Source organism: Leucopleurus acutus (assembly GCF_964270905.1).
Source record: "Leucopleurus acutus genome assembly, chromosome: 11".
Classification (NCBI taxonomy): Eukaryota; Metazoa; Chordata; class Mammalia; order Artiodactyla; family Delphinidae; genus Leucopleurus; species Leucopleurus acutus.
In genome coordinates, this window is record NC_139152.1 from 27,512,650 (window position 1) to 27,539,149 (window position 26,500).

The window sequence follows — 26,500 nt, forward strand, 5'->3', positions numbered from 1 at the left end:
TCCTCTTTGATTTCTTCAGTGATCACTTCGTTATTAAGTAGTGTATTGTTTAGCCTACATGTGTTTGTATTTTTTACAGATCTTTTCCTGTAATTGATATCTAGTTTCATGGCGTTGTGGTCAGAAAAGATACTTGATACAATTTCAATTTTCTTAAATTTACCAAGGCTTGATTTGTGATCCAAGATATGATCTATCCTGGAGAATGTTCCATGAGCACTTGAGAAAAATGTGTATTCTGTTGTTTTTGGATGGAGTGTCCTATAAATATCAATTAAGTCCATCTTGTTTAATGTATCATTTAAAGCTTGTGTTTCCTTATTTATTTTCATTTTGGATGATCAGTCCATGGGTGAAAGTGGGGTGTTTAAGTCCCCTACTATGAATGTGTTACTGTCGATTTCCCCTTTTATAGCTGTTAGTATTTGCCTTATGTATTGAGGTGCTCCTATTTTGGGTGCATAAATATTTACAATTGTTATATCTTCTTCTTGGATCGATCCCTTGATCATTATGTAGTGTCCTTCTTTAACTATTGTAATAGTCTTTGTTTTAAAGTCTATTTTGTCTGATATGAGAATTGCTACTCCAGCTTTCTTTTGGTTTCCATTTGCATGGAATATCTTTTTCCATCCCCTTACTTTCAGTCTGTATGTGTCTCTAGGTCTGAAGTGGGTCTCTTGTAGACAGCATATATAAGGGTCTTGTTTTTGTATCCATTCAGCCAATCTGTGTCTTTTGGTGGGAGCATTTAGTCCATTTACATTTAAGGTAATTATTGATATGTATGTTCCTATTCCCATTTCCTAAATTGTTTTGGGTTCGTTATTATAGGTCTTTTCCTTTTCTTGTGTTTCCTGCCTAGAGAAGTTCCTTTAGCATTTGTTGTAAAGCTGGTTTGGTGGTGCTGAACTCTCTCAGCTTTTGCTTGTCTGTAAAGGTTTTAATTTCTCCATCAAATCTGAATGAGATCCTTGCTGGGTAGAGTAGTCTTGGCTGCAGGCTTTTCTCCTTCATCACTTTCAGTATGTCCTGCCACTTCCTTCTGGCTTGTAGGGTTTCTGCTGAGAGATCAGCTGTTAACCTTATGGGGATTCCTTATGTGTTATTTGTTGTTTTTCCCTTGCTGCTTTTAATATGCTTTCTTTGTATTTAATTTTTGACAGTTTGATTAATATGTGTCTTGGCATATTTCTCCTTGTATTTATCCTGTATGGGACTCTCTGTGCTTCCTGGACTTGATTAACTATTTCCTTTCCCATATTAGGGAAGTTTTCAACTATAATCTCTTCAAATATTTTCTCAGTCCCTTTCTTTTTCTCTTCTTCTTCTGGAACCCCTATAATTAGAATGTTGGTGCGTTTAATGTTGTCCCAGAGGTCTCTGAGACTGTCTTCAGTTCTTTTCATTCTTTTTTATTTATCTGCTCTGCAGTAGTTATTTCCACTATTTTATCTTCCAGGTCACTTATCCGTTCTTCTGCCTCAGTTATTTTGCTATCGATCCCATCTAGAGTACTTTTAATTTCATTTATTGTGTTGTTCATCGTTGCTTGTTTCATCTTTATTTCTTCTAGGTCCTTGTTAACTGTTTCTTGCATTTTGTCCATTCTATTTCCAAGATTTCAGATCATCCTTACTATCATTATTCTGAATTCTTTTTCAGGTAGACTGCCTATTTCCTCTTAATTTGTTAGGTCTGGTGCATTTTTATCTTGCTCCTTTATCTGCTGTGTGTTTTTCTGTCTTCTCATTTTGCTTATCTTACTGTGTTTGGGGTCTCCTTTTTGCAGACTGCAGGTTCGTAGTTCCTGCTGTTTTTGATGTCTGTCTCCAGTGGCTAAGGTTGGTTCAGTGGGTTGTGTAGGCTTCCTGGTGGAGGGGACTAGTGCCTGTGTTCTGGTGGATGAGGCTGGATCTTGTCTCTCTAGTGGTAGGTTCACGTCTGGTGGTGTGTTTTGGGGTGTCCCTGGCCTTATTATGATTTTAGGCAGCCTCTCTGGTAATGGGTGGGGTTGTGTTCCTGTTTTGCTAGTTGTTTGGCATAGGTTGTCCAGCACTGTGGCTTGCTGGTCGTTGAGTGAAGCTGGGTGCTGGTGTTAAGATGGAGGTCTCTGGGAGATTTTCGCCATTTGATATTATGTGGAGCTGGGAGGTCTCTTGTTGACCAGTGTCCTGAAATTGCCTCTCCTACCTCAGAGGCAGAACCCTGACTCCTGGCTGGAGCACCAAGAGCCTTTCATCCACACAGCTCAGAATAAAAGGGAGAAAAAGTAGAGAGAATTAGTAGAAGTATGAGGAAAGAAAGAAGGAAAGGAGGCAAGGAAGGAAGGAAGGAAGAAAGAAAGAAAGAAAGAAGCAAAGAAGGAAGGAAGGCAGGAAGGAAAGAAAGGAGGGAGGGAGGGAGGAAGGAAGGAAGGAGGGAAAGAAGGAAAAAAAGACAGAAAGAAAGAAGATACAGTAAAAATAAAATAAAGTATAATAAAGTTATTGAATTAAAAAATTCTTATTTAGAAAAAAAAAAAGGGACGGATAGAACCTTAGGACAAATGTTGGAAGCAAAGCTATACAGACAAAATCTTACACAGAAGCATACACATACACCCTCACTAAAAGAGGTAAAGGGGGAAAAATCATAAATCTTGCTCTCAGAGACCACCTCCTCAATTTGGGATGATTCGTTGTCTAAAGGAGGGAAGGAAGGAAGGAAAGAAAGAAAGAAAGAATGAAGGTAAAGTATAATAACGTTATTAAAATTAAAATTAATTATTAAGAAAAAATTTTTTTAAAAACCATGGACGGATAGAACCCTAGGACAAATGGTGGAAGCAAGACTATACAGACAAGATCTCACACAGAAGCATACACATACACATTCACAAAAAGAGGAAAAGGGAAAAAATCATAGATCTTGCTCCTAAAGTCCACTTCCTTAATTTGGGATGATTGGTTGTCTATTCAGGTATTCCACAGATGCAGGGTATATCAAGTTGATTGTGGAGCTTTAATCCGCTGCTTTCCGCTGCTGGGAAAGATTTTCCTTTCTCTTCTTTGTTCTCACAGCTCACCGGGGCTCAGCTTTGGATTTGGCCCTGACTCTGCGTGTAGGTCGCTGGAGGGCGTCTGTTTTTTGCTCAGACCGGACGGGGTTAAAGGAGCCACTGATTCGGGGGCACTGGTGCACTCAGGCCGGCGGGGAGGGAGGGGCACGGAGTGCGGGGCGGGCCTGCGGCGGCAAAGGCCAGCGTGACTTTGCACCAGCCTGAGGCCCGCCGTGTGTTCTCCCGGGGAAGTTGTCCCTGGATCCCGGGAACCTGGCAGTGGCGGGCTGCACAGGCTCCGCGGAAGAGGGGTGTGGAGAGTGACCTGTGCTCGCACACAGGCCCCTCGGTGGCGGCAGCAGCAGCCTTAGCGTCTCCCGCCCATCTCTGGGGTCCGCGCTTTTAGCCGCGGCTCACGCCCGTCTCTGGAGTTCCTTTAAGCAGCATTCTTAAACCCCTCTCCTCGCGCACCAGGAAACAAAGAGGGAAGAAAAAGTCTCTTGCCTCTTCGGCAGGTGCAGGCTTTTTCCCCGGACTCCCTCCCGGCTAGCCGTGGTGCACTAACCCCTTCACGCTATGTTCAAGCCGCCAAGCCCAGTCCTCTCCCTGCGCTCCGTCTGAAACCGAAACCCGAGCCTCAGAGCCTCAGCTCGCAGCCCCGCCAGTCCCGGCGGGTGAGCAGACAAGCCTCTCGGGCTGGTGAGTGCCGGTCGGCACCGATCCTCTGTGCGGGAATCTCCCCGCTTTGCCCTCCGCACCCGTTGCTGTGCACTCCTCCGCGGCTTCGAAGCTCCCCCCTCCGCCTCCCGCAGTCTCCGCCCGCGAAGGGGCTTCCTAGTGTGTGGAAACTTTTCTTCCTTCACAGCTCCCTCCCACTGGTGCAGGTGCCGTCCCTATTCTTTTGTCTCTGTTTTTTCTTTTTTTTCTTTTGCCCTACCCAGGTACATGGGGAGTTTCTTGCCTTTTGGGAGGTCTGAGGTCTTCTGCCAGCCTTCAGTAGGTGTTCTGTAGGAGTTGTTCCACGTGTAGATGTATTTCTGGTGTATCTTGTATTTTATTTTTCATCAGGTAATGAAACCACAGTGTCTCAGTAAAATTCAATGTAAGATATCTTTTTCCACATGGAGTGTTTTAGATACTTAAAAATCTCAATTCATTCTGACTCTGGCCGGTGGGCCTGGCCTGCCGCAGGCGTCCGGGGTCTTTCAGTGTGGTCACCGTGGCGTGCGTCTCCTGGGACCCCAGGAAGAGAGTCAGGGGAGTCTAGGAGAGAGGATGGCACGGGCCAGCCGCCATTGGTATTTTGATACGAATGGAATTGAGTCTGTAGATTGCCTTGGGTAATATGGTCATTTTAACAATATTAATTATTCCAATCCATGAGCACGGTATATATTTCCATTTCTTGTGTCATTTTCAATTTCTTTTTTCAGCGTCTTATAGTTTTCTGAGTACAGGGCTTTTACCTCCTTAGATTTATTCCTAGGTATTTTATTCTTTTTTATCAGCTTATAAATGGGATTGATTTCTCAGTTTCTCTTTCTGATAGTTTGTTGTTAGTGTATAGAAATGCAACCGATTACTATATTAATTTTGTATCCTGCAATTTTACCAAATTCATTGATGAACTGTAGTGGTTTTTTAGTGCATCTTTAGGATTTTCTATATAGTGTCATGTCATCTAAAATAGTGACAGTTTTACTTCTTCCCTTCCAATATGGATGTCTTTTATTTCTTTTCCTTGTCTGATTGCTCTGGTTAGGACTTCCAACATTATGTTGAATGAAAGTAGTGAGTGAGGGTATCCTTGTCTTGTTCCTGATCTTAGATGAATGCTTTAAGATTTTCATCATTATGACATTAGCTGTGGGCTTACCATATATGGTCTTTATTATATTGAGTTATGTTCCCTCTATATTCACTTTGTTGAGAGCTTTTTCTCATAAATGGTGTTGAATTTGGTCAAAAGCTTTTTCTGTATCTATTGTGATGAGTGTATGATTTTTATTCTTCAATCTGTGACTGTGGTGTATCACACTGAATGATTTGCTGATACTGAACCATTCTTGCATCACTGTGATAAATCCCACTTGATCATTATGTATAATACTTTCAATGAATTGTTGAATTTGGTTTTCTAATGTTTTATTGAGGATTTTTGCATCTGTGTTCCTCAGTGACACTGGCTTGTAATTTTTTTTCTTGGTATGTTTGCCTGGTTTTGGTGTCAGTGTGATGCTGGCCTTGTAGAATGAGTTTGGATGTGTTCCTTCCTGTGAAAATTTTTGGGATAGTTTGAAATGGATAGGTGTTAACTCTTGTTTAAGTGTTTGGTAGAAATGACATGTGAAACCATCTGGTCTTGGACTTCTGTATGTTGGGAATTTTTTAAGTTGCTGATTCAATTATATTACTGGTAATTTGTCCGTTCATATGTTCTATTTCTTCTTGACTCACTCTTGGAAGATTGTACATTTCTAGGAATTTGTTCATTTCTTCTAGGATGTCACTTTTATAGGCATATAATTGTTTGTAGTAAACTCTTATGAGCCTTTTTATTTCTGTGGTGTCAGTTGTAACTTCTTTTTCATTCCTGATTTTATTTATTTGGACTCTCTTTTTTTCTCAGTGAGTCTGGTTAAAGGTTTATCATTTTTATTTTATCAACTTTTCAAAAATCCAGCTTTAGTTTTATTGATCTTTTCTACTGTTTTTAAAATTTCCATTTCATTAATTTCTGCTTTAGTATTTATGATTTCTTTCCTTCTACTATTTTTGGGTTTGTTTGTTCTTCTTCTATTTCCTTTAGGTATAAGGTAAGTTTTTTGTTCATTTGTTTTGTTTTTAGCATTTTCTCCTTTTCCTGAGGTAGAAAATTCCTATAAACTGGTTTTGCTGCATTCCATAGATTTTATGGGGTGTTAAAGTCCCCTACTATTATTGTATTGTTGTCAATTTCTCCCTATATGTATGTTAATATTTGCTTTATGTATTTAGGTGTCTTTATGTTGGGTGCATATATATTTATGATTGTTGTATCTTCTTGTTGGATTGATCCTTTAATCATTACGTAGTGTAACTTTTGTCTCTGTCCCTGGTACAGTCTTTGTTTTAAAGTCTATTTTGTCTGTTATAAGTATTGCTAACCTGGCTCTCTTTCCATTTCCATTAGCATGAAATACCTTTTCCATCCTCTCACTTTCAGTCTGTGAGTGTCTTTAGATCTGAAGTGAGTCTCTTGTAGGCAGCATAAAGATGGATCTTGTTTTTGTATCCATTCAGCCACCCTTTATCTTTTGATTGGAGCATTAGTCCATTTACATTTAAAGTATTACTGATAGGTATGTGCTTATTGCTGTTTTGTTAATTGGTTTGGGATTGTTTTTTAATTCATTTTTGTTCGTTCTTCTTTTGTTCTCATCTCTTGTTATTTAATGACTATCTTTAGTGTTATGTTTGAATACCTTTTACTTTTTTACATGGCTACCTATTATAGATTTTTGATTTGTAGTTATCATGAGGTTTATGTATAGCAATCTATACAGATGTGATTATTTTAAGCTGCTGATCTCTTAAGTTCAAATTCATTTTAACAACAGTATTACTCCCCTCCCCCAAAATTTACTGTTCTTAACATAATATTTTACATCTAGTTGTTTTTTGCATCCCTTAACTACTTATTGCAGATATAGGTGATTTTACTCTGTCTTTTTTTTTTTTTTTTTTTTTTGCGGTATGCAGGCCTCTCACTGTTGTGGCCTCTCCCGTTGCGGAGCACAGGCTCCGGACATGCAGGCTCAGCGGCCATGGTTCACGGGCCTAGCCGCTCCACAGCATGTGGGATCTTCCTGGACTGGGGCACAAACCCGTGTCCCCTGCATCAGCAGGTGGACACTCAACCACTGCGCTACCAGGGAAGCCCACTGTGTTTGTCTTTTAACCTTCCTATTAGATTTATATGTGGTTGATTTAATATGTTTACTGTGTATTTGCCTTTACCAATAAGATGTTTTCTTTTGTAATTTTCATGTTTCTAGTTGTGGCCTTTTCTTTTTCACTTAGAGAAATCCCTTAATACTTTTTAAAAGCTAGTTTGGTGGTAGTGAGCTCTTTTAGCTTTTGCTTGCTGTAAAACTCTTTCTCTCTTCCATAAATCTGAATGAAATCCTTGCCAGGTAGAGTATTCTTTGTTGTAGGTTTTTCCCTTTTATCACTTTAAATATATTGTGCCACTCTCTTCTGGACTGCAAAGTATCTGCCAAAACATCAGCTGATAGCTTTGTGGAGTTCCCTTGTAAGTAACGTGGTGCTTTTCCCTTGCTGCTTTTAATATTTTCTCCTTACCTTTAATTTTTATTTTAATTACAATGTGTCTTGGTGTGGTCCTCTTTGGATTGAACTTAGTTGGGACTTGCTTTCCTTGGTGCACTTGCACGTCTGTATCCTTTCCCAGGTTAGGGAAGCTTTCAGCTATGTCTTCAAATATGTTCTCTTACACTTTCTCTCTCTATTCTTCTCGGGAACCCCTGTAATGGGAATGTTAGTTACTCTTGATGTTGTCTCAGATGTCTCTTAAACTCTTAAAGAAATCATACATTTCTTTTCATTCTTTTTTTTTTTTTCTGTTCAGGTGCAGTGATTTTCACTCCTCTGTCTTCCAGCTCACTGATCCATTCCTTTGTATCATCTAATCTCCTGTTGATTCATTCTAGTGTATTTTACATTTCAGTTATTATTTTCTTCATCTCTTTGGTTCTTCTTTATATTTTCTAACTTTGTTAAAATCTTCTAACTTCTTACCCTGTTCATCCACTCTTATCCCAAGTTCTTTGATCATCTTTACAATCATTACCCTGAACTGTTTATTGTGTAGATTGATAACTCCACTTCACTTAGTTCTTCTTCTGGGGTTTTATATTGTTCCTTCAGTTTGAACATGTTCCTCTGTCACCTCATTTTGCCTGATTTGCTATTTTTATTTCTATGTATTTCGAGGTTGGCTGCATCTCCCAAACTTGGATAAATGGCCTTTTTAGAAAATATCCTCTGTGTCCCAGCAATGCACCCCACTCTGGTCACCAGAGCAATATTCTCTAGGGGTGCCTCCATATGGGCTGCATTGGTACTTCTGTTGTGGCGAGCTGACAACTGTGGGTGGCCTGGTAGATGTGGCTAGCCCCCAGTCTGGTTGGTTGCCAGCTATGCCTTGTGTGGAGGCTCCCAGCCACTAGTGGGTGGGGCCAGGTACCAAAATGGCTGCCTGCATAGCCCCAGGGAGGTCACAGTCTAGTGCTGGCTTACTGGTGAGCAGAGCTGGGTCCCAGTGTCTCTCAGTGCAGGGTTTCTGGTGTTCCAGGGCTAGTGCTGGTGCACGGGTGTGTGTGGCCAAGTCCTGGGCCCTCTGGTAGACAGGGCATTGTCCTGAGCAGCAGTGGCTCAGGGAGTCTTAAGGAACCAGCCTGCTAGTGGTTTGGGCTGTGCCCCCACCTGGCTAGTTGCTTTTTATCTTGTGATGAGAACTCTTAGGCTTTACTCTCGTAACAACTTTCATATATAACATACAACAGTGTTACTTATCATGTTGTACATACATCCGTAGTACTTATTTATGTTGCAACTGGAAATTTGTACCTTTTGGCTACCCACATCAAATTACGCCTACCTCCACACCCCATATCTGTAACAACAAACCTGATCTCTTTATCTATGAGTTCGTTTGTTTGTTTTTGAAGTATAATTGACCTGTAACACTATGTTAGTTTCTGTTGCACAACATAGTGATTTGATCTTTCTATACATTTCAAAATGATCACAATTGTCTTGTTACCATATGTCACCATACAAAGATATTACATTGTTATTGGCTATATTCCCCATACTGTACATTTCATAACCATACCTCATTTATTTTGTAACTGGAAGTTTGTACCTCATAATCTCCTTCAGCTATTTCACTCATTCCCCCCCACCCCCTCCCCTCTGCCAACCACCCCTTTGGTTTCTGTATCTATAACTCTGTTTCTGTTTTGTCATGTTTATTCATTTGTTATTTTCTCTTTAGTTTCCACATACATGAAATCATACGATATTTTATTTTTAAATTTATTTTTATTTTTTATTTTTGGACCACACTGCACAGCATGTGGGATACTAGTTCCCCGACCAAGGGTTGAAGCTGTGGCCCCTGCAGTGGAAGCATGGAGCCTTAACCACTGGATTGTCAGGGAATTCCCATACAGTATTTTCATTTCTGTGTCTGACTTATTTCACTTAGCATAAGACCTTCTAGTTCTATTCATGTTGTCGTAAATGGCAAGATTTCATTCCTTTTTAAGGCTGAGTAATATTCCATTGTGTGTGTGTGTGTGTGTGTGTGTGTGTGTGTGTGTGACATCTTTATTCGTTTATCTATTGATGTGAACTTAGGTTGCTTCCATAGCTTGGCTATTGTAAATAATGCTGAAATGAACATAGGGGTGCATATATCTTTTTGAAATAGTGTTTTTATTTTCTTTGGAAAAATACCCAGAATTAGAATTACTGGATCATATGGTAGTTCTACAGTAAGTTGCCTACATATGAACCTTCAAGTTGTGAACTTTCAAAGATGCAACCATGCTTTCAGAGTGAGTGAAATTGCAACTTGCCCTCCGTCTCCTATTGCTGATCATCCTTTAGCTCTACCATCTCCCACCTCCTCTCCCTCCTCCAGTCAGTAACTCTTCTTGCCTGTTCACTCGATTCCAGCTCCTGTATGCTAGCTGTTATACTGTACTACTGTACTTTTCAAGGTATTGTACTGTAAGATTAAAAATTTTGTCTTTATTTTTTGTGTTTGTTTGTTTTTATGTATTATTTGTGTGAAAAGTATTATAAACCTATCACAGTACAGTACTACATAACTAGCTGATTGTGTTATTTGGGTACCTAGGCTGACTTTCTTGGACTTAGGAAGAAACTGAACTTATGAACACGCTCTTGGAATGGAACTTGCTCACACATAGGGGACTTACTGTAGTTTTAATTTTTTGAGGAACCTCCATACTGTTCTCCATAGTGGCTGTGCCCCTTTATGTTCCCACCAAGAGTTTATAAAGGTCTCCTTTTCTCCACATCCTCAACAACACTTGTCATTTCTTGTCTTTAGGATGATAGCCATTCTGACAGGTGTGAGGTGATATCTCATTGTGGTTTTGATTTGCATTTCCCTGATGATTAGTGACATTGAGCATCTTTCCATGTGTTTACTGGCCATCTGTATGTCTTCTTTGGAAAAATGTCTATTCATGTCCTTATCCCGTTTTGTAATCAGGTTGTTTTTTTTGGCTGCACTGCATGGCATGTGGGAATTTCCTGACCAGGGATTGAACTTTTCATGTGCTCCTTGGCTATCTGCATGTCCTTATTGGAGAAATGTCTATTCAGTTCTTCTGACTTTTTTTTTTTACCTAGTATGTAACTTTTTATTGAAAGTATCTTGCATTTGTGACTGATGCTTTCTGGGTTATGCCACACATTTTAACATTAAAGGTTAAATTATTTTTTACATGCAAGTAGTGTTTATGGTTTTCCCCACATAGGATTACTGATTATAAAAAGATGACACACTGCTTGGGTTAAGTGTCTTCTTTAATTGAAAAGCCAGCAAACTGTCTAATTCTATTTCCTCCCAAACTATAAACTGAGTAAAAACTGAGCCTCTAGCCAACATATTCAAAGCTGATAGGATTAAAAATGCAAAAACAAGTCCTCAGATCCAGTTAAGGGAGCGCTGCTACATACAGGCTAATCAATACCAACCATACTCTGACTCCAGGAAGCTGGAAGACATTCTGATAACCCCACTCTAATAGCATTTACCTCAAGTAGCCTTTTTCCAGTTTCCAACTCATAAATAAAGATAATATGTTAATTCTATTTCAGAAAATTTTTTGCAAGTTGTTTTATTTACAATGCCAAGTCACTAAACTAAAGGTAACTGGACAATAAACTAGGCAGAAATTGCTTTACAAAAAGAGGGAAAGCCCAAAATGCCACTTCTATAGAGAACCTACAGTTCAATTTTATTCAGAGCAAAGAAAAAAGAACTTTTGGTCATACTAGAAGAAACTGAGACATAAGTTTGGAATCTGTACTGAAACTACACATGCAATGAGGGCAACATTCTGCTAATACAACATTTGCTGCTGCATTTGTGGACTGTTTTTCTAATATTAACAATTATAAACAAAGCAGTTCAACTAGTATTTGGAACAATCCTTACAGTGTTACAGCATCAAACACAAAATTTCACTTCTCCTCCCACCACTAGTTCTCTTTGCGTACCTGGGCTTCCTCTTCTTCAGTAAAATCATTTTTGATATTGAATGTCTTTCGAATCTCCTCAGGCAACATATTGATCATATTGGCAACAGTCTTGCAGGTAACATCAAGCAAACTTTGATGTCTAAGTAGTTTGCTACCAGTATAAGCTCAAAAATATTCCTTGGTCAACTTTCAGGAGGAGGATCATCCTTGTGGTGGGTGCACCACTGAATGACCTTTTTTTAATATTGCTGCATTAACATTTGTCAAGCAGACTCGATCATCATCTCCTTCATCATCCATTCCCAAGTCTTCCAAAATGGTCTTAATAGTCACAGATTGTTTTGCAATTTCAACATCAACTTCAAATATCTCTTCACCAGAACTCTGCAACTTAATTGAAGGTGTGGTGTTAGGACTCAAGGAGATGGCAGGCCAGAGGCTGATGAGAGCAGGGTGGCATCTGCAAAAAGAAAAACAAAAGCGGAGAACAAGGCCAACACCCTGCATATTTTTTAATAGGTTTTGTTTTGTTTTTGTTTTTTTTGGTGATGAGTTGTATGAGTTCCTTGTACATTTTGGATATTAACCCTTTATCAGTCTTTCATTTGCAAATATTTTCTCCCATTCAGTAGATTGTCTTTTTGTTTTGTCAGTGGTTTCCTTTGCTGTGCAAAAGATTTTAAGTGTAATTAGGTCCCATTGGTTTATTTATTTATTTTGTGATACGCAGGCCTCTCACTGCTGTGGCCTCTCCCGTTGTGGAGCACAGGCTCCAGACGCACAGGTTCAGCGGCCATGGCTCACAGACCCAGCCACTCCTTGGCATGTGGGATCTTCCCGGACCGGGGCATGAACCCGTGTCCCCTGCATCGGCAGGCAGACTCTCAACCACTGCACCACCAGGGAAGCCCCCATTGGTTTATTTTTGCTTTTATTTCCTTTGCTTTAGGAGACATATCCAAAAAATATTGCTATGATTTATATCAAAAAATGTTCTGCCTATGTTTTCTTCTAGGAGTTTTATGGCTTCCAGTCTTACATTTAGGTCTTTAACCCATTTTGAATGTTTTTGAGTATGTTGTGAGAAAATGTTCTCATATCATTCTTTTACAAGTAGCTTTCTAGTTTTCCCAGCACCACTTATTGAAGAGACTGTCTTTTCTCCATTGTATATTCTTGCCTCCTTTGTCAGAGATTAATTGACCATAAGTGCGTGGGTTTATTTCTGGACTCTATTCTGTTCCATTGATCTATGTGTCTGTTTTTGTGCCAATACCATACTGCTTTGATAACCATAGCTTTGGGGTGTAGCCTGAAGTCAGGGAGCATGATTTCTTTTGCTCTGCTCTTCTTTTTCCAGATTGTTTTTGCTACTTGGGGTCTTTGTATTTCCATACAAATTTTAGAATTATTTATTCTAGTTCTGTGAAAAATGCTCTTGGTATTTTCATAGGGATTACATTGAAGGTGTAGGTTGTCTTGAGTAGTATGTTCATTTCAGCAATATTAATTCTTCCAATCTAAGAACACAATATATCTTTCCATCTGTGTTGTCTTTAATTTCTTTCATCAGTGTCTTATAGTTTTCTGAGTACAGGTTTTTACATCCTTAAGTAGGTTTATTCCTAGGTATATTATCCTTTCAATGTGATGGCAGATGAGATTGTTTCCTTAATTTCTGTTTCTGATAGTTCATTGTTAGTGTATAGAAATGCAATAGATATTTGTATATTAAGTTTGTATCCTGCAACTTCACAGATTTTGTTGCTGAGCTCTAGTAGTTTTCTGATGGTGTCTTTAGGATTTTCTATGTGAGGTATCATGTCATCTGCAAACAGTGAAAGTTTTACTTCTTCCTTCCCAACTTGGATTTTTAAAATTTCTTTTTCTTGGCTGAGTGCTGTGGCTAGCTGTTTCAATATTATTTTGAATAAAAGTGGCAAGAGTGAGCATCCTTGTCTCGTTCCTGATCTTAGAGGAAATGCTTTCAGTTTTTCACCATTGAGAATGATGTTTGCTGTGGGTTTTTTGTATATGGCCTTTATTATATTGAGATGGGTTCCCTTTATGCCCACTTTCTGGAGATTTTTAATCATAAATTGTATTGAATTTTGTCAAAAGCTTTTTCTGCATTTATTGAGATGATCATATGGTTTTTATTTTTTCAATTTGTTAATGTAGTATATCACATTAATTTGTGGATATTGAAAAATTCTTGCATCCCTGGGACAAATCCCACTTGATTGTGGTGTATAATCCTTTTACTGTATTGTTGAATTCAGGTTGCTAATATTTTGTTGAGGATTTTTACATCTAGATTCATCAGTGATATTGGCCTGTAATATTCTTTTTCTGTGATATCTTTGTCTGGTTTTGGTATCAGGGTGATGATGGCCTCATAGAATGAGTTCAGAAATATTCCTTCCTCTGCAATTTTTGGAATAATTTCAGGAAAGGTGCAAACTCTTCTCTAAATATTTGATAGAATTCACCTGTGAAGCCATCAGGTCCTGGACTTTTATTTGTTCAGAGTTTTAAAATTACTGATTCAGTTTCATTACTGGTAATTGGTCAGTTCACATTTTCTATTTCTTCCTGGCTCAGTCTTGGGAGAGTGTACATTTCTAAGAATTTGTCCATTTCTTCTAGGTTGTCCATATTATTGGTGTATAGTAGTTCATAGTAGTCTCTTATGATCCTTTCTATTTCTGTGGTGTCAGTTGTACCTTCTCCTTTGTCACTTCTGATTTTATTGATTTGGTCCCTCTCCCTTTTTCTTGATGAGTCTGGCTAAAGGTATCATTAAAAAAATCTTTTCAAAGAATTAACTTTTAGTTTCATTGATCTTTTCTACTGAGTTTTTAGTCTTTATTTTATTTATTTGTGCTCTGATCTTTATGATTTCTTTACTTCTACTAAATTTGGGTTTTGTTTGTTCTTCTTTCTCTAGTTGCTTTAGGTGTAAGGTTAGGTTGTTTATTTGAGATTTTTCTTGTTTCCTGAGGTATGCTTATATCACTACAAACTCCCCTCTTAGCACTGCTTTTTACTGCTTCCCATAGGTTTTGGATTGTTATGTTTTCATTTTCATTTGACTCTAGGTAATTTTTAGTTTCCTCTTTGATTTCTTCAGTGATACATTGGTTATTTAGTAGTATATTGTTTAGTCTCCACATGTTTGTCAGCTTTTTTCAGTTTTTTTTCTTATTGTTAATTTCTACTGTCATTGTGTTGTGGTTGGAAAAGATGCTTGATATGATTTCACTTTTATTAAATTTACCAAGGCTTGTTTTGTTGCCTAGCATGTGATCTATCCTAGAGAATGTTCCATATGCACTTGAAAATAAAGTGTACTCTGTTGCTTATGGATGCTCTCTATATATCAATTAATTACATCTGGTTTAATGTGTCATTTAAGGCCAGTAATTCTTTATTGATTTTCTCTATGGATGATTTGTCCATTGATGTAAGTTGGAAGTTAAAGTCCTCTACTATTATTATGTTACTGTCAATTTCTCCCTTTACGTCAATAAAATTTTCTGTAATACATATATACAATAAGCGTTCCTATGTTTGGTGCATTATTATAGTCTTTGTTTTAAAGTCTATTTTGTCTAAGTATACATAACCTGGCTTTCATTTGTTTCCATTTACATGAAATACCTTTTCCATCCTCTCACTTCCAGTCTGAGTGTGTCTTTAGATCTGAAATGAGCATCTTGTAGGCAACATATGTATGGGTCTTGGTTTTATTATCCACTCAGCCACTTTATATCATTTTATTGGAGCATTTAGTCCATTTCCATTTAAAGGAATTATTGATAGGTATGTACTTATTGCTATTTTGTTAATTGTTTTTCAATTTTTAAAAATTATCTTTTGTTCCTTTCTTCTTCTTTGTTCTTCTCTCTTCCCTTGTTATTTGATAACCATGTTTAATTTTACATTTGGATTCCTTTCTCTTTTTTTGTGTGTATCTATTTGAGATTTTTGGTTTATGGTTATCATGATATTTATGTAAAGCAATATTTGTAAATACATGAGTATTTTACATTGATGCTGTTAAGTTCAAGCACATTTTAACAACACTGCATTTTGTACTCCCCTTCCTCTTTTAATGTTTTTGACATCATGCTTTTCATCTATTTGTTTTTTTTGTTTCTTCTAACTACTTTTTGTGGATATAGGTTATTTTACTATTTTTGTTATTTAATCTTCCTTCTAATTTTGTAAGTGGTTCATCTACTATCTTTACCTTCACCAATGAGATTTTTCCTTTTTAAGTTTTCATATTTCTAGTTGGGATATTTTCCACTTAAAAGAGTCCCTTTAAGATTTCCTGTAGAGATGGTTAGATGGTAGTGAACTCTTTTAGATTTTGCTTGTCTGTAAAACTGTTTATATTTCCTTCAAATCTGAATGATATCCTTGTCAGGTAGTGTATTATTTGTTGTAGGCTTTTCTCTTTCATTACTTTAAAATTATTGTACCGTTCCCTTTTGGCCTGCAGTGTTTCTGCTGAATATTCAGCTGATTGTCTTACAGGAGTTCCCTTGTATGTAACTTGTTGCTTTTTCCCTTGCTGCTTTTAATATTCTCTCTTTGTCCTTAACTTTTGCCATTTTAATTCAATGCATCTTGATTTGTCTTCTTTGGGTTGATATTCTTTGTGGCTCTCTCTGCTCCCTTCACCTAGATAACTGCTTCCTTTCTCAGGTTAAAGAGATTTTCAACTATTAAGTCTACAAATATGTTATCAACCCCTTTCTCTCTTTTCTCATTCGGAGACCCCTATAATGAGAATGTTAGTACATTTAATTTTGTCCTAGAGGTCTTTGAAACTGTCCTCATGTTTTTAAAATTTTCTTTCTTCTGATCAACTTGAGTGATTTCTACTACTCTGTCTTCCAGTTCACTTATCCATTTCTTTGTATTATCTAATCAATTGTTGATTCCTTCTAGTGTATTTTTTGAGTTATTGTATTCTTCATCTCTGTTTTGTTCTTAATATTTTCTAACTCTCTGTTAATGTTCTCACCCTGTTCGTTCAATCTTCTCCTGAGTTTATTCAGCATCTTTTTGATCATTAGCTTTAACTATTTTTGGACAAATTGCTTATCTCCATTTGGCTTAGTTCTTCTTCTGGTGTTTTGTCTTCTTCCTTCATTAAAAATTTTTTCTCTGTCACCCCATTTGCCTGATTATCTATTTTTATTTTATATATTAGGTAGGTCAGTTACATTTCCTGATCTTGGAGAAGTGACCTTATGTAGGAGACATTCTGTAGGTTCCAGCAGCACACTCCTCTCTGTTCACCAGAGCTATATGCTCTAGTGGTGTCTCCTATGTGGGCTGAATGGGCTCTCTGTATTGGTGGGTCCAACTATTATTGTGGGCACATTGATGAGTGTGACTGGCTCCTGGCCCATTTGTTTGCCAGGTCCTGCTTTATTCAGGGGCTGCTGGCTGCTTGTAGGTGGGTCAGCATGCCAGGGAAACTGGCTGAAGTCCTAGAATCCTAGAACTGGTGTTTGTCTTTTGGTGGGCAGGGCCTGTTTCAAAGGTTAGTGCTGAACCACTGGTGGTTGGTGTTAGATCTTTGGGCTGCTGGCTGTGGGTATCAAGGTGTCTCTAGTCTGTTGTCCACCTGCTGGTGGGTCAGCTTAGGGCTCAGGTGGTCCATAGCCTGGTGTCCACCCACTGGTGCATGAGGACAGGTTCCCAGGCTAGTGTTGGCCTTTGGTAGTATTACTGTTTTAACAATATTAATTCTTCTGATTCATGAACACAGGATCCTTTCCATTTATTTATGTCTTATTCAATTTCTTTCATTAATGTTTTTTAGTTTTCAGAGTAGACCTCTTTCACCTCCTTAGTTAAATTTATTACTAAGTATTTTATTATTTTTTATGCAATTGTATATGGGATCAATTTCTTTTAGTCTTTTTCTGAAAATTCTTTGTTTATGTATAAAAATGCTACTGTTTTTCTGTATGTTAATTTTTCATCCTGCAACTTTAATGAATTCATTGATTAAATCTAACAGTTCTTTGCTTGAGTTTTTAGTATTTTCTCTATATAAAATCTTTATCAGCAAATAGAGACAATTTTACTTCTTCTTTTCCAATTCTGATTCTTTAAATTTCTTTTCATTGCCTGATTGCCCTACCTAGGACTTCTACTACTATGTTCAATAGGAGTGGTGAGAGTGGGCACATTTGTCTTTTTTCTGATCTTAGAGGAAAAGCTTTCAACCTTTCATCATTGGGTATGATGTTAGCTATGGGCTTATCATATATGGCCTTTATTATATTGAGGAATGCTCTTTCTATGCCTAATTTGTTAACAGTTTTTATCATGAATGGATGTTGTCAGATGCTTTTTCTACTTCTATTTAGATGATAATATGGTTCTTTTCTTTCATTCCACTAATGTGATGTATCACATTGATTCATTTGTGTATGTTGGACCAGCCTTACATCTCAGGGATAAATCACAGTTGATCATGGTGTATGGTCCTTTTACTGTGCTGCTGAATTTGTTTTGCTAGTATTTAACTGAGAATTTTTTACATTTATATTCATCAGGGGTAATGGCTAGTAGTTTCCTTTACTAGTAATATCCTTTTCTGGTTATGGTATCAGAAAAACACTGGCTTCATAAAATGAAGTTGGGAGTGTTTCCTCCTCTTTGATTTTTTTTTTAACAGTTTGAGAAGAATTGGTGTTATTTCTTCTTTAAATGTTTGATAAAATTACCAGTGAAGCCATCTGGTCCTGGGATTTTCTTTGCTGGTAGATTTTTGATTACTGATTCAATCTCCTTATTAGTAATAAGTCTCTTCAGATTTTTTATTTCTTCCTGATTCAGTAAGAAATTTCTGAATTTCTTCAGTCAGTAAGTTGTATGTGACTCAGAATTTTTCCATTTCATCTAGGTTGTCCAGTTTCTTGGTGTATAGTTTTTCATTCATTCTAATTTTTAAAAAGGTTTTAGATATTAGGTTTATATTGTTTGATTTCCCTTTGAATTCTCCTTTTAAAATCTCCATATTTTAAGTGGAATAATATATAAGTAATCACAATTTTCTAGTGAGTTTTAAAACATTGCTGAGTAAAATTTCAGTTACCTTCTCTGATGCTTTATCACCTGGAAGACTAGAAACAACTGTTTCTGATATAGTGAAGACAATATTCAATCTAATCTTCTGTCTAGGAATATCTCTATCCAAAAGAAAGCAGTTTAGCTGCTTTGAGAGTTTTTGGAGGGCTATAGTTAGTTCTTGTGTATGTGCCTGTGAGGATGTGGAACTTAGGAGGCAAGAAAGGTCAATCAATGGCAAACCTAAAATGCTGGTCATAAACAGCAATATTTAGCTCCTTCTCTCTTATAAATCTAAGGAAGCAACCAAGAGAAGAAACAGAGAAACATGTGAGGCAAAAAAACCACAGGATATTTTAGAATTGGAAAAAACTTGCTGAAATGTTTTACTTGACAGGTATCCAAGGCCATGGTACTAGAAAATTGGCAGGTACAACAACTTTATGATATAGGTATAATTTTTTTTTAATTTTAAATTTATTTTTGGCTGCATTCGGTCTTTGTTCCTGCATGTTGGTTTTCTCTAGTTGTGATGAGCAGGGGTTACTCTTCATTGCAGTGCACGGGCTTCTCATTGTGATGGCTTCTCTTGTTGTGGAACATGGGCTCTAAATGAGTGGGCTTCAGTAGTTGCAGAGCGTGGGCTCAATAGTTGTGGCTCATGGACTCTTGAGCACAGCCTCAGTAGTTGTGGCTCTTGGGCTTAGTTGCTTCACAGCATGTGGGATCTTCCTGGACCAGGGATTGAACTCATGTCCCCTGCATTGGCAGGCAGATTATTAACCACTGGACCACCAGGGAAGTCCCTATATAGGTATAATATTTATATCAAATTTATGAATGATGAAATTGAAGTAATTCAGATGGAAAGTGGTAGATCTAGAATTTCAACCTAGATTTGGTTGGATTCAGGGTCTGTGTTTTAGTCTCTGTGCTATCTCATACACATCTACCTATGAGGTCCTTTCTTACATTGGTTCAGTTTTTTTGTTCATAATGAGTGACTGCATTTATTCCACTGTGTTTTGCTTATATTCTCTAAAAGAGTTAGGGTTTTAGTGTAAGGAAGAGACACTCCTTTAAGTTTGAAAGACTAGGATTAAACTTGTGCTTTTCCCTCTAGAGAATTTTACAACATTCAGTGCATCCTGGGAGACAGAACAGGCAAAGAAAAAAAGGGCCTGGGAGTCAGGGAAGGATATAGAAGGGCCAAGCTGAGGGTCCCACAAAAACTGGGAAAAAGATGTGGGGAACAATGACCAAAGGATACTTCTAGCAAATTAATATCCTGAAAATAATGCTAATCATACTTTAAAATTGGAAAATAATGTTGGTAAAGGAGGTAAGTCAGATGAGTGGCTGAGTAAAAATGATCCTACTATGAATAAAAAAGGACTCATTGATTTTGCCAAGGCCTGGCTTGACATTTTGAACATTTCATATATCTTTATATAATGAATAGGCAGGAAGAGAAAAGAAAGTGGGAGATCCTACATAAAGCACATTGCAGAGGATATATTTATTTCAAAATACATATATATTATATCTACACCATTTCACCTATTCAGAACTTAAATTTTACTGAATACCTATTCTGTGCCAAGCCTTGCATAAGATATTACATACAAATAGATGACAAATACATCAATCCTAACCTCAACTTACTGCCCAGTAGTGGAAACAGACAATTAAGCCAACATTTGCAATATAATTTGTAAATAATAGGACAATAGAATTTTTAAAAAACTTTCCTCACTTCCCAGATATTTAACTAACTAATTAGTTAATTAATTATGGAAGTATAATTTATTTACATGTTATATTATTTTCAGGTATACAACAAACTGATTCAATATTTTAATAGATTATACCCCTTTTAAAGGTATTACAAAATAATCACTATATTCCCTGTGCTGTACTATATTTCCTGTTGCTTATTTATTTTATACATAGTAGTTTGTACCTCTTAATCATCAACCCCTATCTTGCCTTTCCACCCCTTCCCTGTCCCCACTGGCACCCAGCCTTTTTTCTCTATATCTCTGAGTCTGTTTCTTTATATACATTTGTTTTATTTTTTAATATTCTACATATAAGTTATGACAGACTATCTGTCTTTCTCTGTCTGACTTATTTCACTAAGCATAATACCCTCAGGTCCATCCAAGATTTTATTATATTTTATGACTGAGTAATATTTCATTATATATATACAACTTCTTTATCCATTCTTCTACTGATGTGCACTTAAGTTGCTTCAAAATCTTGGCTATTGTAAATGATGTTGCAGTGAACATGAGGAGCATATATCTTTTTGGATTACTGTTTTCATTTTCTTTGGATAAATACATAGGAGTGAAATTACTGGATCACATGGTAGGTCTATTTTTGATATTTTTAGGAACCTCCATACTGATTTCCATAGTGGCTACACCAATTTACATTCCAACCAACAGTGTATGAGGGTTCCCTTTTCTCCACATCCTGGCCTATGTGTTTTTTCTCATATTTTAGATGATAGCCATTCTGAGAGGTATGAGGTGATCTCTCATTGGTTTTGATTTGCATTTCTCTGCTGATTAGCGATGTTGAGCATCTTTTCATGTGCCTATTGACCATCTGTATATTTTCTTTGGAAAAATATCTATCAGGTCTTCTCCCCATTTTTTAATTGAGTTTTTTTTTTTATGTTGAGTTGTATGAGCTATTTATATATTTTGGATATTAACCCCTTATCAGTTATATAATTTGCAAATATTTTCTCCCATTCAGTAGGTTGTCTTTCATCTTGTTGATGGTTTCTTTTGTTGTGCAAAAGCTTTTAAGTTTAATTAGGTGCTATTTGTTTATTTTTGCTTTTGTTTCTTTTGCCTTAGGGGACAGACACAAAAAATATTGCTACAATTTTGTCAAAGAGTGTTCTGCCTGTGTTCTCTTCTAGGGGTTTTATGTTTTCAGGGCTCACATTTAGGTCTTTAATCCATTTTGAGTTTTTTTGTGTATGGTGTGAGAAAATGTTCTATTCTCATTCTTTTACATGTTGCTGTCCAGTTTTCCCAGCACCAATAATTGAAGAGACTGTCTTTTCTCCATTGTATATGCTTACCTCCTTTGTTGTAGATTAATTGGCCACAAATGTGGAGGTTTATTTCTGTTCTCTCTATTCTGTTCCATTGATCTTTGTGTCTGTTTTTGTGCCAATACCATGTTGTTTGGATTACAGCAGCTTTGTAGTATAGTCTGAAGTCAGGGAGCATGATACCTCAGCTTTATTCTTTTTTCTCAAGATTACTTTGGCTATTTGGGGTCTTTTGTGGTTCCATAAAAATTTTAGGATTATTTGTTCTAGTTCTGTAAAAAATGTCATGAGTATTTTGATAGGGAAGTGTTGCATTAAATCTGTATGTTGCTTTGCGTAATATGGCTATTTTAACAATATTAAGTCTTCCAATTCAAGGGTATGGGATACCTTTTCATTTCTTTGTATCTTCTTCAATTTCCTTTATCAATGTTTTATAGTTGTCAGAGTATAGGTTTTTCACTTCCTTGGTTAAGTTTATTTCTAGATATTTTACCTTTCTTGATGTGATTTTAAACAGGGTAGTGTTCTTGCTTTCTCTTTCTGATAGTTCATTATTAGTGTATAGAAAAGCAATAGATTTATGTATATTAATCTTTAATCCTGCAACTTAACTGAATCCATTTATTAGTTCTAACAATGTTTTGGTGGAAACTTTTGAGTTTTCTATATATATTATCATGTCATCTACAAATAGTGGCAGTTTTACTTCTTCCATTCCAATTTAGATGACTTTTTTTTTTCTTGTCTGATTGCTGTGGCTAGGACTTCCAATACTATGTTAAATAGAAACTTCAAGATTGGGCATCCTTGTCTTGTTTCTGATTTTAGAGGAAGGGCTTTCAGCTTTTCACCATTGAGTATGATGTTAGCTGTGGGTTTCTCATACATGGCCTTTATTATATTGAGATATGTGTTCCCTCTATACCAACTTTGGTGAGAGTTTTTATCATGAATAGATGTTGAATTTTGTCAAATGCTTTTTCTGTATCCATTGAGAGGATCATATGGTTTTTATGCTTCAGTTTATTAATGTGGCATATCACATAGATGGATTTGTGGATATTGAGCCATTTTTACATCCCTGGGATAAGTCCTGCTTGTTCATGCTGTATTATCCTTTTTATATATTGTTCAATTCAGATTGCTAATATTTTATTGAGAAAAATTTTTCATCTGTATTCATCAGAGATATTGGCCAGTAATTTTCTTTTTTTTGTAGTATCTTTATTTCTTTTTGGTATCTGGGTAATGATGGCCTCATAGAATGAATTTGGGAATTTTCCATCTTCTTCAATTTTTTTGAATAGTTTGAGAAGGAAAGCTCTTATTTATATGTTTTGTAGAATTCCTCTGTGAAGCCATTCAGTCCTGGACTTTTGTTTGCTGGGAGTTTTTTTTAAATTAGAAGTTCATTTTCACCATCCTGATTCAGTCTTGGAAGGTTGTACATTTATAGAAATTTGTCCATGTCTCCTAGGTTGTCTAATTTGTTGGCACGTAACTATAATATTCTCTTATGATTTTTAAAAATCTCTGTGATACTGGTTGTTATTTCTCCTCTTTCATTTCTCATTTTGTTTATTTGGGTCCTCTCTCCTTTTCTTGATGAACCTGGCTAAATGTTTATCAATTTTGTTTATCTTAAAAAAACAGCTCTTATTTTCACTGTATTTTTCCTATTCATTTTTAATCACTGTTTATTTCCTCTCTAATCTTTATTATTTCCTGCCTTCTGTTGACTTTGAGCTTGTTTGCTCTTCTTTTTCTAATTCCTGTAGATGGTAGGTTAGGTTGTTTATTTGAGATTTTTCTTGTTTCTTGAGTTAGGCCTGTATTGCTATAAACTTCCTTATTAGAAGTTTATTAGATGCTTTTGCTGCATCCCAAAGATTTTGGAAAGTTGTGGGGTTTTGTTTGTTTGTCTGGATGTATTTTCTGATTTCCTTTTTGATTTCTTCATTGACCTGTTGGTTTCTTAGTAGCATATTTTTCAGTGTTCATGTTTGTGCTTTTCCCACTTTTCTTCCTGTAATCGATTTCTAGTTTTATACCATTGTGGTTCAAAAAAAAAAATGCTTGATATAATTTCTATCCTCTTAAATTTGTTGAGATTTGTTTTGTGGCCTAGCATGAGATTTATCCTGTGTACTTGAAAAGAATGTGTATTCTGCTGTTTTTGGATGGAATATCTATTAAGTCCAACTGGTTTAATGTGTCATTTAAGACCACTTTTTTCTTATTGATTTTCTGTCTGGATTTTCTGTCCACTGATGTAATTGGGGTGTTCAAGTCCCTTACTATTATTGTATTATTGTCAAATTTTCCCTTTATGTCTGTTAATATTTGCTTTCTATATTTAGATGATCCTGTATTAGGTGCATAGATGTTAATGAGTGTTATATTCTCTTCTTGTATTGATCCCTTTATCATTATATAATACCCTTCTTTTTATTTTTGCTATAGACTTTGTTTTAAAGTCTGTGGTCTGATATGAGTATTGCTACCTCTGCTTTCTTGTCATTTCCATTTGCATGAAATATCTTTTTCCATACCTTCACTTTCAGTCTCTGTGTCTTTTTAGCTCTGAAGTGTCTCTTGTAAGCAGCATATAGGTGAGTCTTGGTTTTCTTTTTTTTTAAATCAAATCAGCCACTCTGTGTTTCAATTGGAGTAGTTAGTCCATTGACATCTAAGTGATTATTGATAGATGTGTACTTATTGCAATTTTATTACTTATTTTCTGGTAGTTTTTGTAGTTCTTCTCTGTTCTATTCTTGTTTTAGTTTCTTCCCTTATGGTTTGATTTTTTCTTTAGTGGTGTACTTGTGTTTGTTTTTCTCTAGTTTTTGTGTATTTATTATAGTTTTTTTTAAAATAAATTTATTTTATTTATTTATTTTTTGGCTGCATTGGGTCTTCATTTCTGTAAGCAGGCTTTCTCTAGTTGTGGTGAGTAGGGGCTACTCTTCATTGTGGTGCACAGGCTTCTCATTGTGGTGGCTTCTCTTGTTGCAGAGCACAGGCTGTAGGCACATGGGCTTCAGTAGTTGTGGCACATGGGCTCAGTAGTTGTGGCTCATGGGCTCTAGAGCGCAGGCTCAGTAGTTGTAGCATACAGACTTAGTTGCTCTGTGGCATGTGAGATCTTCCTGGACCAGGGCTCGAACCAGTGTCCCCTGCATTGGCAGGCAGATTCTTAACCACTGCACCACCAGGGAAGCCCTTATTATAGGTTTTTGATTTGTGGTTATCATGGGGTTCATATATTTTGACCAATAATGATATCTACTTGTTTTAAACTGATAGTCATTTAAGTTTAAACACATTCTAAAAGATCTCCACTTTTAAGTTCCCTCCCCCACATTTTATGTTTTTGATGTCACATTTTACATCTTCATGTTTATTCCTATACTAATTATTGTAGTTATAGTTGATTTTAGTTTTTTTTCTTTTAATCTTTGTACTAGCTTAAGAGGTTGATTCTTAGCCTTTTTATATATTTTCGCTTTTACCAGTAGATTTTTCCTTTCCTATAGATACTTACTTCTTATTATAACATTTTCATTTCTACTTAGAGAAGACCCTTTACCATTTCTTTTAGAGTAGGTTTAGTATTGATGAACCCTTTAATTTTTGCTTGTCTGAGAAGTTCTTTACCTCTCCTTCAATTCTAAATGATAATCTTGCTGTTTAGAGTTCCTAGGCTGTAGGTTTTTTGCTTTAAGCACTTTGAATATATCATGTCACTCCCTTCTGGTCTGCAAATTTTCTGCATAAAAATCAGCTTACAACCTTATGGGCATTCTCTTATTTATGACTCTTTGTTTTTCTCTTACTGCCTTTAGAATGCTCTCTTTAACTAACTTTTGTCATTTTAAGTGTGATATGTCTTGGTGTGGGTCTGTTTGGACTCATCTTATTTGGGACTCTCTGTGTTTTCTGTACTTGAATATCTGTTTTCTTCTTCATGTTTGGGATGTTTCCAGCCATAATTTCATCAAATACATTTTGAGCCCCTTCTCTCTCTCTTCTTCTTCTGGTACCCTGATAATGTGAATGTTGGTACACTTGATGTTGTCTCAGAGGTCCCTTAAACTATTTTCTTTTTTTTTTTTCTGTTCTGATTGGGTAATTTCCATTATTCTATCTTTCAGATTACTTATGTGTTCTTTTGTATCTCCTAGTGTGCTGTTACTTCTAGTGTGTTTTTCATTTCAGTTATTGTATTCTTCCATTCTGACTGGTTCTTTTTTATATTTTCTAGTCCTTTGTTAAATTTCTCCATGTGTTCATCTATTCCTCTCCATAATTTAGTTAGTATTCTTATTACTAATGTTCTGAACTCTTTTTCTGGTAAATTATTTATTTCTGTTTCATTAATTGTTTTTTGCGGGGGGGGGGTTCTTTTGTTATTTTTATTGAAACAAATTCCTCTGTCTGCTCATTTTGCTTAACTTTCTCTGTCTCTATGAAAGTAGGTGAAACAGTTACCTGTTGCTGTTTTGAAGGGCTGTCTTTATATGGGAGTGCCCCTATGCTGTCTGCACACTCCCAGTGGCTTTGGTGGGAGAATTAGATCTGAAATGAACACAGGCCACATCTTTCCCCAGGGTGTGTTGGCAGCTCTCACCTTGTGGGGTGGGGCTGGAGATGGAGCCCCACCTTGTGGGGTGGGGCTGGAGATGGAGGGGCAGGGCCAGAGCCACGTGTGACCTGGGGCTTTTCCTCTTCTCAGTGGCCAGCATCACCCTATTGGGAGTGGGGTCATGTCCCAAGTTTCTGAAGAAGAAGCCCTGAGGGTCATTTCCCAGCTGGCTCTATTCCTTTTAAATGTGTGCTCCTTTCCCCATCCCACAGTAGCACCCTTGCCCCAGAGGGGAGCAGAGCTGGAGCAAGAGTGGCTGGTTCATGTGCTCAGGTAGGTCTTGGAGTGGACTGTGGCAGTCCCAGCAACAGTCAGAAACCTGGAC

The 26,500-nt window shown here is 36.8% G+C and overlaps 1 pseudogene across 1 annotated transcript; it reads right to left on the minus strand.

The window, feature by feature from the left end:
* Window positions 1-11,329: 11,329 nt before the first annotated feature.
* On the minus strand, window positions 11,330-12,374 carry LOC309968522 (S-phase kinase-associated protein 1-like; annotated as a pseudogene). Its single transcript has one exon. The product of its transcript is annotated as an S-phase kinase-associated protein 1-like (transcript).
* Between the last annotated feature and the right edge of the window lie 14,126 nt (window positions 12,375-26,500).